The sequence below is a fragment of the Triplophysa rosa genome, linkage group LG2 (assembly GCF_024868665.1).
Source record: "Triplophysa rosa linkage group LG2, Trosa_1v2, whole genome shotgun sequence".
In the NCBI taxonomy this organism is placed as follows: Eukaryota; Metazoa; Chordata; class Actinopteri; order Cypriniformes; family Nemacheilidae; genus Triplophysa; species Triplophysa rosa.
This window is the reverse complement of record NC_079891.1, coordinates 36258282-36273742: the sequence shown is the minus strand read 5'-3', so window position 1 is coordinate 36273742 and position 15461 is coordinate 36258282. Positions and strand designations below refer to the sequence as shown.

Here is a 15461-nt window from a genome sequence, read left to right as displayed (position 1 = left end):
TTTCTTTAGGACATTTTGCCGCTATGCCGTCTAGCAATAGCAGTGACGTAAATGAAAAGGATTGACATGATTTCACCAGCAGCTGATTGGACAGATGTGACCCAAATGAAACATCTATCCAATCACCCGCTTATTTTTGTTATATTTCTTATGGGCCAATGAGGGTCTATTTTTTATTCGCGCTGAAGTAAATTCAAAATAAATAATCCAATCAGAGGCCCCTAAACAGGTGGGGCCCCTTGGCTGCAGCCTAAACCTGTGCGTTAATCCGCACTTGCCTGCACCTGTCCCTCATCAGAGATCATTGACTTCCACACCTGCACCCCATCATCCGGACACTATATGTACTTTCCTTTGCCCATTGTTCTTTGTCCAGTATTAATGTAAAGTAATATTTTTGTGTCTTACCTTCTTCCATGGATGTTCTCATTGGATTACCTTGATTTGTGGATACCTTCTGTTCCTGACTGCACCTTTTTTATATTAAACCTTTTGCACATTTCATTTTCATTTGGATTCGTCTGTCATCAGTGGACATTGTTACAATGCCACAGAAGAACCATTCAGTCAAAGTTTCTTTAAAGAACCATCTCTTTCTTACCTTTTTATCATCTGAAGAACCTTTTTTCGCCACAAAGAACCCAAAGAAGTGTAGATAATGTACAAACTGTATACTTTAACCACGTAGTCTGTCTCACACACACAGCAATGTTTTTGTTTTGGACAGCAGAACTATGGTAATGTCTTTCTAAGAAGGGCAGAACTCAATACTGCGCGTTTGGCATGACAAAATGCTTCTCAAAATGCTTGCCTGTGTGTGCGTGCGTGTGTGTGTGTGTGCGTGCGTGCATGCGTGCGTGCGTGCGTACATATGTATTATTATGGGTTTCACACCCCTCGACTTCACTTCAACACCCAATGACAACAGTAACTTCAAGTATTAACCATTAGAGCTGTTGTTCTGTATGTTTGGGGTGTGTGTTGGTGGTGACGGGGGAGTGTTGTTAAGTGTGTGTACGGGCCGGCCGGCGAGTGTTTTGGCAGCGATTATGTTTTATGGTGTCCCTCCTCCAGAGCTGCTGGTGACTCATAATGATTTTCAGTCATCACTGCAGATCCCTACATTCTGAACCTGAGAAAGTGCTCATCACAACACACACACACACACAATGAAGAAGAATCTTCTGAGGTTAAACCATAGAAAACCAACATTTATTGATTCTCAAAACCTCACAAAATCCTTTCTGTACTTTAACACTTTTATTAAGACTTATACAGTGTGTTTGTTTATTTCTTTCTTTTCCTTGTGGAGATCCTTAAGAAATGAAGTACCCAATCTAGAAGAAACAGGATTAAAAAATCAAGAACACACTCTTGAAAACACAAGTCTAACATAAATGATTGTGTTTCTTTTTTTAGAGGAAAATGTTTGCCTGTGTTTTTATGGTTGTCATGGACACCAGCACTCTTGGTTTTATGAAATGACAAAATACTTATAAAGTTACATAACTTCTTTTTATGTTTACTCATTTCTTTATATAATGCAGATTTACTGTGAACATTATGATCTGTTTCATCTGATATTAAAACGTCAAGTTTGACGGGACAAAAATGATTAAAAATGAAAATCATTTGGTGTACAAACATCTGTAAACTTTTGTTCTTTAAAACATTAACATCACATCACCCATCCTACCATCTTCGTTGCTGTAAGACTGGACTTGGTTTTTATATGTTAGTGGGGACCTAAACCTGAATACACACCAACTCATGGGGACTCGTGTCACTGTGGGGACCAAAATTGAGGTCCGCATGGGCACAAAAGCTTATAAATTGTACAGAACAATATTTTTTAAAAATCTAAAAATGCAAAAAGTGTTCTATGATCTTTAGGTTTAGGGATAGGGTTAGGGATAGGGGATAGAATATACAGTTTGTACAGTATAAAAACATTACGCCTATGGACTGTCCCCACAGAGATAGTAAACCAGACATGCGTGTGTGTGCGCGTGCGTGCGTGCGCCACTTTCTGTTTTCTGTGGAACACAAGAGATTTTGACAAATGTCCATTATAATATCACAGAAGTGTTTCTGTAGCACTGGAAACACAGCTCTTATGAGTTTGATTTGCAAGGAGCGCATGAACTGATGATAATGTACTGTACATTGCGTATAATGTAAGTTGCTACATACTGTATGCAAATAATAACCATATAAACTGGAAATATAGTTAGTTGTAATGTAAGGCACACATGATGTGAACAAACATGAACATTCAGATGGAGAAGAGCTGTGGGCAGATTCTTTAAAACATCGTTTGTGTTCTACAGAAAAGAAATAACACCTAGGGCAGTAAGAATATAACACTTTCATTTTAAGATGCATTATTGCTTTATCTTTTATCAGAATTCAAGAAAAGCAGACAAACTGTTATATTTTTACTGCTTTAAATTGATTTCTTTCACCTGGAGGTTAAAGCGGCCATTCCCCGTGATGCCAATTTTCAAACTGTAGTTAGTGTGTAATGTTGCTGTTAGAGCATAAACAATATCTGCAAAATGATAAAGCTCAAAGTTCAAAGCCAAGCGAGATATTGTCTTTAACAGAATTCGCTTTTCTAGGACTACAGAGAACAGCTGGAATTGACTACAGCCCTCTACATCCCAGGTACATGATGTCACTATTCCTAAAAAGGGGCGAGGCCTTCCTTAGAGAAGAGGAAGAGCCGCTGGAGTAGTGTTTGGTTATCAGAGATTGTAAACATTTGACTGAGCTGCGCAATTAATTCTTTTCACTTTCATCACAGTCCTACAGCTGGTCATGAGAATTCAGCTACACACATTTTAAGATAACCAATGGTCACATAACAGCTTCCATGACATCGGCTGTGAAAGCTGTTCTGTGTAATACACTGATATTGTGTGTGTGCATAGCCACGGGAACGTATTTTGAGCAGGGGGTGCTGTAATTTTTTTTATGACTGTGTTATGACTGTGCCATGGACGAGCCGCTTAAGTTTAATGTTAATAAATAACGGAGGCAAAAATTAGTTGCTGCCGAGAATAAAGAAGATCCCAGTGTGATTATAGGATGCAGCATAAAAACAAACATATAAACGCATGCTATATGTATGCCTGTAGCCAAAGCACAATCTGTTGTACGAAAACTAGCTGCGCGGCGGCAGCTTAACCACCCAAACTAAACCATGGGCAAACGGATCACGTGATTAAACACAACTGAGTGCTGCACGGCGACAGCACAGAAATCAACCCGTAACGTTACATATTCTGCCTGTAGACCTATTAGCCACAATCTCAAATCAAGAAATAACTGTCTTACATTTCTGCATGCAAAACTCCGAAAGTGGCATTTCTTTCTGGGTTGACGCTGCTGAAGTCCCGCATGAAGTAAAAAAGTCTGAAATTCGTTTTTGCGCCATTTGGACAAGACCGCTCATGACACTTGACCTTCACTAACGCCGTGACGTCATAAGACACTTGCGTTGTCATTGTAACAGTAACGTTATTAAAGCAAAAACAGTGACGTTATTAATGTTTTCAATGGATATTAGTGAATAGACACATTAATAAAATGTATTATATTTATTTTTGATAAAACATTTCATTTACGGAGTGTCTATTTACACAAAGTAATGTTACAAATAGCCCGCCCAAGGCAGCAATGCTTTTTACTCTAACCGAAAATAGCTTTATTTTCTTTGGATTAAGTAGAAATAGTAGTTAGATGCTATTGATACTTATAAATAGTGGCAGATAACTTCACCCTAAACTTTATGAATAAAAAATGTATTGAAAACAAATGCGAGAGTTTGATTAGAACCCCGGCCTCCTGTGTCACACTATACAGACTTTACACCTTACGCCACTGGAGTCATTATTCAAAATAAAGTCGTTCTTACATATTCTCTATTCCAATCTGTTCCAATTCTGTTATTACTGTTAATTAATATAACCGGTCTGACGGCAAACGGTCTGGTGTCATTTCCCTCGCTAACAAAGATTGACGTTTGCACATGCACTAGCAGACCTCCTTTCCACTTCGATAGATCCGCATATGTTTAACTGATGAAGTGAAGTTGACGCGCACTGAGAGGGGAAGTTGAAGTGAAGTTGAATACACGCGCACTGAGAGGGGACAGACCAATCACAACAGCCTGAGAAGCGGAAGCTTAGCTCGCTGAAGATATGGTACGGGTGGGACATCTTCACACTCTAAGCGGGGAACCAATCACGACAGACCTGGTCAGCTTTACCAATCAGAGCGTTTCGGAAAGAGGGATTTTATATAGACTGGAAGAAATCCAGTCGTTTTGTTAGAAGAGGGACAGCGCTGAACAATAGACTTGAAATATAAAGCGTTTTTTGAAACTAGAAACATGAACATCCATTGTTAAACACCCAAAAAACACAATCAAAGCTTCAAAAACAGCAAAAGATAGGCTTCTTTGAAGGATCTCAGCTCAAGAGTCTTTGTTTTTTTTCTCTTCTCTTTCATCGAATGTGATGGGCTTGTGGCCAGTGCTTAATGTCTTACATATGCAAGTCGTGAGTAGATTTGATGAAAACCGTAGTGAGTCTGACACATATGGAAAAGGGTTACGTAAGAAAGATCTGCATCACATCGCCTGATCGTGGGGAGCGACGGCTGTAACACAAACCAACACAAATGTGTCACCAACACGCGTGCGTGTTTGTTATTGGTCAGTGTACGTACATTCAGAGTTTCATTTTATAGTGAGTTTATTTAAGCTGACTGATAATTCATTGAAATCACAATATTTGAATGAAAATTTCCTGATGATGATGTTTCCTAAACGATCACATTCTAACATTCATGAAAATGGGAACTGTAAAGGAGACATTTTTGTTTTATAGGACAATTTAAGAAAACACGTCTTATCCTCTGGTGTTAAAATGTAAAAAGTTGCATTTTTGCCCATGAACATATTTCTAGAATTGGGAGTAGGGGGCTTGTTGGTTGTGGTTCAGGGCGTTTCATTTGTTGGGACTGTGTGGGTCTGGTCTGGTTGGTCTTGTTTTGTGGTCGATGTCGGACAACAGAGGAATAAAGTTAATTATGCCATTACTACTTTTCCCTGGTTGTTCCTCTGTTGTCTGTTGTTGATCGCGGAATGGGACCGGGTTGGACCTGCACGGTTTCGGCGGGTGGGGCTTCCTGGGTCGCGGCTCGTGGGCTCTCCCTGTTCTTCGTGGACGTTGCTCGGTGGCTTTGGTCGGGGTCACTGAGTGCAGCTATGACACGTCAGAGGAGATCTGGCCCTCCCGGCTGAGCCTGGTTTCTCCCGAGGTTTTTTTTTCTCCATTATTCAGCATTGGAGTTTGGGTTCCTCGCCACAGCAGAGCAGTGCAGTGTTGGCTTGCTCACCGGGAGACTGCATTTATTTATTTATTTATTCATTTATTTATTAGATATTATTTATTATAATGATCTTGCTTGGTCTATAAACACCATGCACTGTGCTGTGTTTTACCTTTCTGTGTTTTTCTTATTTGCTCCTGTAAAGCTGCTTTGGAACAATGCACATTGTGAAAAGCGCTATATAAATAAAATTGAATTGAATTGAATTGTTGATTGCTGAAACTAACATTTATTTTTTCAATCGTATTGCATGTTGATGTTACTGGCTTTAGCCAAGGTTAGGTTACTTGACAATGTAATTCTCTACAAGACATTAGTATGGACAGGATATTTTTGTTACAATCTATGTTAGGAAAGTTAATATACATAATCTAGTTTAGAACAGTGAAAGCAGTGTTAGCCTAACACGAGTTTGTTATATGACATTCCTTCAATTTGTAAACGCAAATCTTTCGCCAACAATAAAAATATGATTTGATCAGTCAAAAATTATTCATGTATTATTGTAACAATGGCTGACTGATTAAAGTTATGCATCAGATCCTGTTAATAATTCAAATACAACAAAGTCTTCTGATTTGATTATTAGTATTGCTAACAAGCTACATTTAGTTTCATCCAGAAGCGACTTACAGAGTAGTTCAGGGAATTCAGATAAGCGATATGTGACCCTGGATCACAAAACCAGTCTTAAGTAGCACGGGAACATTTTTAGTAAAAGACAAAAATACATTGTGTGGGTCAAAATTATCGATTTTTCTTTTATGCCAAAAATCATTAGGATATTAAGTAAAGATCATGTTCCATGAAGGTATTTTGTAAATTTCCTACCTTAAATATATAAAAACTTTATTTTTGTGAGTGGATGGTCTGCCACAGTGCCCCTGATTAACAACTTCAAAGGCAATTTTCTCAATATTTTGATTTTTTTGCGCTCTCAGATTCCAGAGTTTTAAACGGTTGTATCTCAGCCAGATATTGTCGTATTCTAACAACTCATATATCTATAGAAAGTTTATTTATTCAGCTTTCAGATTACGTAAAAATCTCAATTTCGAAAAATTGACACATAAGACTGGTTTTGTTGGCCAGGGTCACATATGTCATACAGGAGCAATAATACAATAGGTGCTAATTCAAAGTTACTAGTTTCAACAAAAGCCAGACCAATACCTGTTGAGAGAAAGGGTCACTTGGCTTTTCTGACCTAACCAGATGGAGGGATCGAAGTGAGACATTTTGTTGTTTCTTCTAGAGCAGTGGTTTTCAACTGTGGCCCGCGAAATCCATTTTCCTGCCGAGTTTAGCCCCAATTCTGATATAAAACACCTGAACAAGCTAATCAGCGCCTTTAGGAATAAACACTTTCAACTTAATGCGGCGCTGCGCAAATCTATCAGCGTACGACATTTAAGTACCGCGAAAGCGATTCAAGTGCAGATTGCTCGGTACGCATTTGAATCGCTCTCGCGCTACTTTAATGCGATATGCCAAACAATCTGCGCAGCCCAACATTAAGTTGAACACGGCGTCTGTTCCTGGAGTCACTGATGATTAGCCTCTTCAGGTGTTTTATCAGAGTTGGGGCGAAACTCGGCAGGAAAATGGATCTCGCGGGCCAGAGTTGAGAACCACTGATCTAGAGTCACAACATCAAAATTATGAATAAAGCCCAACCTGTTGAAGTAGCCTACATGTGGGGTTAAACTCGCTTCACCCTCCTGGCAGTGCATTTAGACAACAGATACATGTAGAACTGAATGATAAAGCAGACCTTGATGATCCGTCATGTCCTCCCGGGTCACGGCCTCGAGGACAAAGCAGCGAGAAATTTAAGATGCACAATTTAGAAAATAAGAGACACACGGAGTGCTTTAATACTACAGGAGGTTAAAGACGAGACACTTCCAGACAGACAAACTGAGTTTTACAGGTAAATGTCATCTTATATTCTGTTGGGTCTTTATTGTTTGAAGTTGCTCTGCTGATCCAAACATTCATGACAGAGAGAGAGAGAGCTCAGGGTGAGACAGCACTTGACATGTGTAACAGTTAAAGGTGATGATATCATCCGCTTCCATCTGAATATTTGTTGTGATGTTGCCATAGTGTTTTAACAAACAAGACAACATCTGCTCGCCAGCGTTCAGACAGAGAAGCATTGTGTCTCACAAACAGAATCACTGACCTATTGATGCAAAGCTCTCCAAATGCTGAACACAAACAGAAAATGATTGAAATAATAAAATGTGAACTAAACCAAATGTAATGAAAGTGACCTGACAATGAGGTGAGCTACACAGATTTCTCTTCATGTCTCAATAAATGCTCATTCTGAGCCACTCCATCACAACATTTAAAAGAAATAACAACTGGGGCCGTATGTATAAAACTTCTCAGAAATGCTCTCAAGAGTTGTCTTAAACTTTGACTTAAGTGTCAAAAAAATCTTAGTAAGAAGTAGGACTTTTTTAAGAGTAGGAGCCTTTTATAAAGAAGCTAAAAGCAACTTTCAGTAAAGTTTAAGACTGATTCTTAAGTTCTGACTTAAGTGTTGTAAATTAAGGACTACAATGAATTAAACACAAAATGGCCGCACTTGACCTCTGAATCAGCCAATAGGGAGCCTGCAAGGGTGAAGTCACAGCAGTATGACACAATTAATTTACGATTTAAATAAGATATTACAATAATTTTAATATTTCAATTTATTTGAGAAATACTTTTTTGCATTGTGTGCAAAAAGATTACCAGTACTTTTATTTGACACAATTTTGCACAGTTTTATGACTTTCCACACACGAATTAAATGGATATGTGGTACCATTTAAGTAATTAAGCTGATGAATCACATCATTATAAATTTCACTTACACCTGTATATAAAGAAAAGACCAAAGTTGCAAACTGTTAAAAATGTATTCAAAAAGAAAACCAAACCGGTCCAAGGAAGAAAATGTTGTTCTAGTGTAGTTCGTCCTTAAATGTAAGGAGGTGATAAGAGGAAAATTCAGTCCAACTTTAACAAGTAAGGACAAAAAAAATGCATGGCAACAGATTACAATGACTATAAATGCAGCATTTCCTCGGACAAGAACATCAGCAGAGGATTGTGAGAAAAGGTGGTACAATGTTTTGTCAACAGCACGCAAGGAAATTGCAGCATACAAAGAAAGCATGCGAGCCACTGGTACATTTGATTTTATGTTCATATTTATATGAATACTTTTATATTAAATGATGGTGTCCGTGTGGTCAGCAGCAGAGTTCTATGTAAAATAGGTGGAGGCCCTCCATGTAAACCTCTGTCTGAGATTGCCGAGATAGTAGAGGAGATGATTGGAACAGCCAATCCTTCCACTTGTGGCATAGCAGAAGCCCCAGACTCTGCACTACTGAAATTGAAGGAGTTACAAAGATGGTAAGAAGAAAACGATACATGTAATAATATGTTTGCCTTTTTTATACATTTATATTAGCTACTTTAATCTATGGACATGAAAAAGACACAACACTTCCGATTGAATAAACATGTTTATTCAATTTTTTGCATGTGAAGTGTGGATGATGCTGGAGCTGGTCCATTTGACACATCTTCTCCTGTATCATCTCAGGACATCTCCCTGTGTCCTCCAGATGAGCCTTCTGCCTCACAAGACACAGGGTTTGCACAGGGCGCAGCCCCTGAGGACGACATTGAGTCTCTTAAAATAAAGAAGCTCAAATTAGAAATAAAGTTGCTGGAAATTCAAAATGAATATTACGCGCTAAAATTGCAAAAATTAAAGAATACTTAATGATTGTACATATGATTTGTGTAAATAAAACTGTGTAATGACAAATCTATTGTTACTTATTTTCTACAAGTTTTGCTTACCCGAAATGTAAGTTAGCAAAGCAGTCCCTTGATGCTCTCCCTGAAATGTTTTGTAATGCGTGGTCAGTGGTATTGTCATCGTAGTTATTCTCATCAGGATCACTGTCTTCGTCATCATGATCATCATCATCTTTGTCAGCATCACCATCATCATCATCAAGCAGTGGGAGGTTACGAGCTTTGCAAATATTGTGCAAAATGCCACAAGCCATAATAATGCGACTAGCACGCTCGGGCAGTGTCGAATTTCTCCATGAAGGACATGGAATCTCCTTTTCAGCTGTCCAATTCCTCTCTCCACCACAGCTCTTGTTTCTTTGTGTGCTCTTGATGATGCAAAAACAATAAAACAACATAGCTCAGAGAAGTCAAGAATGCACTCATTGAACAAAATTGGTATCTTATACAGTTCAGTCCAATACAATACCTGTTATAATTGAGCTGCTGTTCTCCTTGTGGTCTTCTGTAAGGGGTGAGAAGCCAGCGTTTTAAAGGGTAACCCGAGTCACCCAGCAGATGACATCCAGGGCGAACATAATTTTGTTCGAATAACCCAGTGAAAGGGGTTCTGGGAAGGAACCCGAGCATCATGCGTTGACCCTGGCCATTTTGCTACAAGATCTAGAATCTTGTAATTGGCATCAATTACAACTTGAACATTGATGCTGTGGAATCCTTTTCGATTGACATATGTCTCCTCATTCACAGTTGGAGCAATAATGTGAACCTGGGTGCCATCAATGGCTCCAACAACTCCAGGGAAGCCTGCAATCCTCATAAAATCTGCTTGCTTTTGCTGTATTGTTTGAAGGTCAGTTGGAAAGTCGATGAACTGCCTTACTATGTCTGGTGTGGTTAGGGCTGCAACAGTGGTATTTAAGACCCTGCTAACTGTGGACTGTGATGGGCCCAAGTCATCACTGGTGCATTGCTGCATTTTTCCAGTCGCCAAGAAATGCAGAGTCATTACTACTTTCATTTCTGCAGTTAAAGCATTGTTTCGTAGAGTGGGAGAAGTTATAGAATTTCTGACTAAGTCGGTAACAAAAACAATACCTTGACGATCAAGCCTGTAACGTTTTATCAACTCCCTGTCATCATATAATTCCAAAACATTCTTCCGTTGTTGGAAAGTGCGCAACCTCCTTCTCTCTGCTGCCATCTTGTTTCTCCTAACTAGTTTAGGAGACCTCTTCAGCTCTCTTAAATAATTTAGGAGCTGAGACCTAGTCTTAACACTTATGAACCTTTATGAATAACTCTTATTCTTAAGTGTAAGAATAAGAGTAAAATTACGTCATTCTTAGAATTTTGACACACTTAAAAGTAAAATTTTACTCTGTGTGGCTTTATACATACGGGCCCTGATCTTCAGTCTCTTTTTGAAAGTGACCTAAACTAACTGTTCCTTAAGACTAAAAAGGATCAATATTAATCATTTCAGGGATTCCAACATAAATCTGCAACATTTAAAGAATATCACGGGGTGTAGATTATTCTGTAAGTGTACATTATACCGCTGCTAAATAAACATAACAACATCATAAAGAGGCGAGATTATAAACACTATACTACACTATAAACAAGCTATATAGAGAAACTGAGCTTCATTTGCAGCCTAAATGCTTTTGAGTATATTTGACCCTTTATTGGTTCAAATATTGAAATGCACCCAGAATGATTACACAGCCATATTTATACAGTATGTGTTGAGTATTTGTGCGTAGACACACATTACTTTTGCCCTACGCCAACCCTTAATATTACATTCTCATGCTTCATGTTAGCTATAAGACGACTGAACATCCTACAAGACCTCAGATAAAAAAATCAATATAAAAGTAAATCAGCATGTTGTGTTTCACCTTGTAACGGCGGGCCAGAGGGTTAAGAGCCAACGTTACCCGGATTGAAACAGATGGCCAGAGGAGAAGGAAACACGAGTCCATTAGATAGTCATTTGACAAACTTTTATAGCGGTTTGCACCAGCACTCATGTTACACACATATAAAGGAGCGAGTACAGAAACAGAAAAAAAAAACACTCTGGTACCGTCACAAACAAAAGAAAATAACGTACACACGTTGTCAGCGGTAGAGCTAGAGCGACCATCACTCTCCTTCACCTCTCTGCGACTGCGCGTGCTCACACAGGAGCCCGTGCATGCGCATCACAGCAGTATAGTCTTCCTGCATCTTAAAGACACATGCACACCTTAAAACATTATGTGGCCGTTACAACCTGTGTATGAAGTCCTGGCCGTGTGACATGAGCTGACAGCAGATATCTGCGTTCTGCCGCAGGAGCGAGGATAACTAGCTTGTCACCGCGAGGTGTTAGTAACATGCCGATTCTTTTGCCACCAGACGTCATGCTGCATTTAGGCTGAAGGGGAGACGGCTGGCGGCATTACGTGAGCTGTCAATCACTGTCAGGTGCTGTGAAGATGAGGGGAGAGGCGGGGTCTGGGAAAGACTAGCGGCTGTACGATATGAAACCTTCATTAATACACGACTGAGACGACTGTGTTGCTGTAGGACCAAATGTTGACAAGTTCCATTGGAATACTTTCAGGCTCTACATCACAAAACATACCTGAACACAGAATTATTTCATCTAAAGAAAATCAACAAACCAACGACAACCAAAGTAACCAAAAAACACAAGAAAACTAAGTTTCGGTCTGATTTTCCACATTTTTCAAAATCATGTCAGGTGTGTGTGTTCAGTTGTTTCTACAGATGCTGTATGTTTCCACTTCTGCACTGGAAAACAATACAAGACCAAATGAAATATGTTTGTGTCTGTTTGTGGTTCAGGATTATAGTCGTGTTTTACTGCATTAGACCGCTCCGCAGCGGTCGCATGTCTATGCTAAAGACAACAGACAAGTGCAGACAGAAGATGTCACGGTGAATCTGAGTCACGCCACACAACCTCAGCAGTGACGGCCACACCTGAACACACACACACAATATTCACCAGAGCCTCTCACAGACGCACTGGATTTCATACAATACAAACATAAAAAATGATATTGAATTCAACCATAAATCTGTGAACATTATCCATTTCATTATTTACTGTATGAGATTTTAGTGAGGACCACCTAAAAGAAACTTCAGTAGCCTACTTCAGTTTTTTAACAAAAAATAAAATGAAAAAAAAAAAAGAATTAGAAGCTATATTTTCAACATTACTGATATGAGTCGACCGAGTCTGGTGTTAATTCTGTGGTTTCACCGAGCGGACAGCAGCGAGCAGAGACGTCTGAGAGAGATCTGATGAACCACACACACACACACACACTCACAAACACACAACACAAACCCTCGTAAACACACCTTTAAACTGATTCCAATCCTAACGGATATATACATATGAGTGATAACCAACTACATCTCTCACACACACACACACACACACACACACACACACACACACACACGCACACACGCATGTTGGGTTTCCATGTTTTATGGGGACATTCCATAGACGCAATGGTTTTTATACTGTAGAAACTGTATATCATATTCCCTCCCCCTAACCCTAACAATCACACACAACTGTCTGCTCTTTTACATTTTCACTAAAGTTCATTCTGTATGATTTATAAGCTTGTTTCCTCATGGGACCAAAAAATGTCACCTTTTGTCCCCATACCGTAGGGTTTACCCTTCCCACACACACACATGCACACACACGCACACACACTCACACAGCCACACTGAATGTCAACCAGTGCAGAATCACATCAATTTCTTCATCTTATAGCTGAAATGAATCTCTTTCAGTTCTGAACATTTTAAGACACACATAGACTTGCTGAATATAACAGTGTGCAATCCTACAGACATTTGTTTTTTACACTTATCACAGTTTTGTCTACAGTGGCTAACACACATTTTTTAGTACTTCAGTCACTTTTACAAAACTCCTCACATGAAAGATTCAGCTCCACAATGTTTTCTGTTGTAAAACAACCATTTAGAATCCACTACAACATATACTGTAAGTACTGGACGTGATATGAGCAGTGTTGGGTGTAATTAGTTACTGTAATTAAATTACTTTTCCCTTGAATAAGTAAAGTAAGGGATTACTCTTATTTTCTCTGTAATTTAATTACAGTTACTTCTGAAGTGATTCAACTAAATACTGTGTGTAATATATGTGTGTGTAATAGTGGAATTGACATCAAAATTCAAAGTCTAACTTTAAAATCTGTGCTTTAATGTATAATTCTCACATTTGTAATACTTTGGTCAGTTAATAATACTACTTTATGTAGTTTTATATGATTTATTTAAATGATTTACATAACATTAACATTTACGCATTTGGCAGACGCCAAAGTGACTTACAGAGAGTTCAGGGAGCAATAAAGCGATATTACTGGAAGCGAACACTACTGAATATGTCATTAGTAACTAGTAATTCATTCTTTTTTCAGAGTAACATGCCAAACACTGGATATGAGTCCATGTTATATTAAAGAACAGAAAAATGATTCCTCACTTCTGTTTGACACCTGTATTGTTGTGTTCATATTTGTTTATTCTCAATATATATTTCAATAAAAGGTAACTGTAAACATAGCAGCTTGCAGTCTCGTTGAGTTTTGTATACTGTTATGGTGTTATGGTATAAAACTATAAAATGCTCACACAATCTCAGAAGATTGCTCTTTGATAACAGTTAAGTGACAGCTGGTGTTTGACTGCTAATATCATCGCTTTTTAAGTGAAGATCAGTTGCTTTTGTTTGTTCCGTCTGGGAGTTGAGCAGGTTTAAGTTAGTTCTCTTACATCATAGGTTGTAACGGTTACAAACCTGTTACCATGTTTTCTTCTGGTTTTCATGTTTTCTTTTGTAATTTCACTACACGCCATGAGGGGGCAGTAGCTAGCTATACTCTCAGGTTGAAAAGGGGTAGCGGGAGTAGAGTAAGTCAGGTTGTAATGGAGGAAGTGAGTGTGGCTGATGGTCCCAAACAGTCATTTGTCCTGATTGGGAAACTTTGTGTTTGATGCTCGATCTGAAGTAAGCAATGTTTATTTATTATAATCGACATGTGTAGTGATTTATATATGTATATTTAGTTTCTTAATGTGATTTATTTGGATTTCATTTGTAGAAGGACTCCACAGTTTGGTGGGAAATATATTCCTTCTGTCTTGTAAGACTATGTTTTAACCCATATCAGTAAAGCTGATGTGAAGGGTTTAAATTCTGTGAGCTATGAACTGTGAACGCGCGCTTTCCGCCTTGAGCGCGTGATCGACTCTCGGCTTCCGCGAGCTCAGCTTCGATCAAAACGCGTCGCGTCAGTTTATATATTCAACCTTTGTCCAGTACAGGGTCGGATTTAGTGATTTGGGGGCCCTAGGCAAATCCATGTATGGGGACCCCAACTATGCACCATTTTACTTTACTGCAACCCTTATTTTTCTTCCTCCTCAAAGCACACAACTTTTCACCCCCAGTCAAAGTGACAGGGGAAAACTAAGCTTAATAAACACAGATACTGACTAATAAAAATATATAATAATGGATTCCCAAATGAAAAACATGGGATAAGTGTCTTAACAAAACACTTATATTAAAGTTCTAAAAAAATTTGATAAAATGAAAACTAATAAGTTATATAAAGCATTAAATTTATTCAATCAAACAGAAAAGTTGAAAATTTTAATATAAGCCTTTTTTATAAGACTTTTGAGCCCATAAGTAACCAGTCTAACTAAATGAGCAAAGCTCATTCACACCCTACGTTCTCTTGTAGTTCACTGAGCTTTGAACGATTCACTGATCTCTTACATTCTGTGCAAACGAATTGGTTCAAAGGAGTCATTTGTGTGCGAGTCGTTCTGATCGCAATGGGCGTTCATACTGGCGAACTCACTGTGTACAGAATAACGCTGATTCAACGAGCCAACTTCACAGCTAAACACATTAGAATGATGTACAGCACGTTAGTTTAGGAAATCTTTTCAAGAAATTCAAGAAAATGTAAATTGAACGTAAAACTCCCGAAGAGCCGTGAAACACAGCTAACACAGCTCCTAATAAAGCTCTTTTACTGAACTCTTCAGCGTCTCACTGCTGGTAACCAAACAGCGCCTCCATTGTTTCGTAACTGCAGTTACAAATGACAATCTGTTTAATAATGCACGCAGTGTTG

The 15461-nt window shown here is 38.7% G+C and overlaps 1 long non-coding RNA gene across 1 annotated transcript; it reads right to left on the bottom strand.

The window, feature by feature from the left end:
- Nucleotides 1–6071: 6071 nt before the first annotated feature.
- On the bottom strand, nt 6072–11512 carry LOC130549960 (uncharacterized). Its single transcript, XR_008962301.1, has 3 exons — nt 9704–11512; nt 9277–9602; nt 6072–9103 (listed from the first exon to the last, which is right to left on the bottom strand). It is a non-coding gene; the product is annotated as an uncharacterized LOC130549960 (long non-coding RNA).
- Between the last annotated feature and the right edge of the window lie 3949 nt (nt 11513–15461).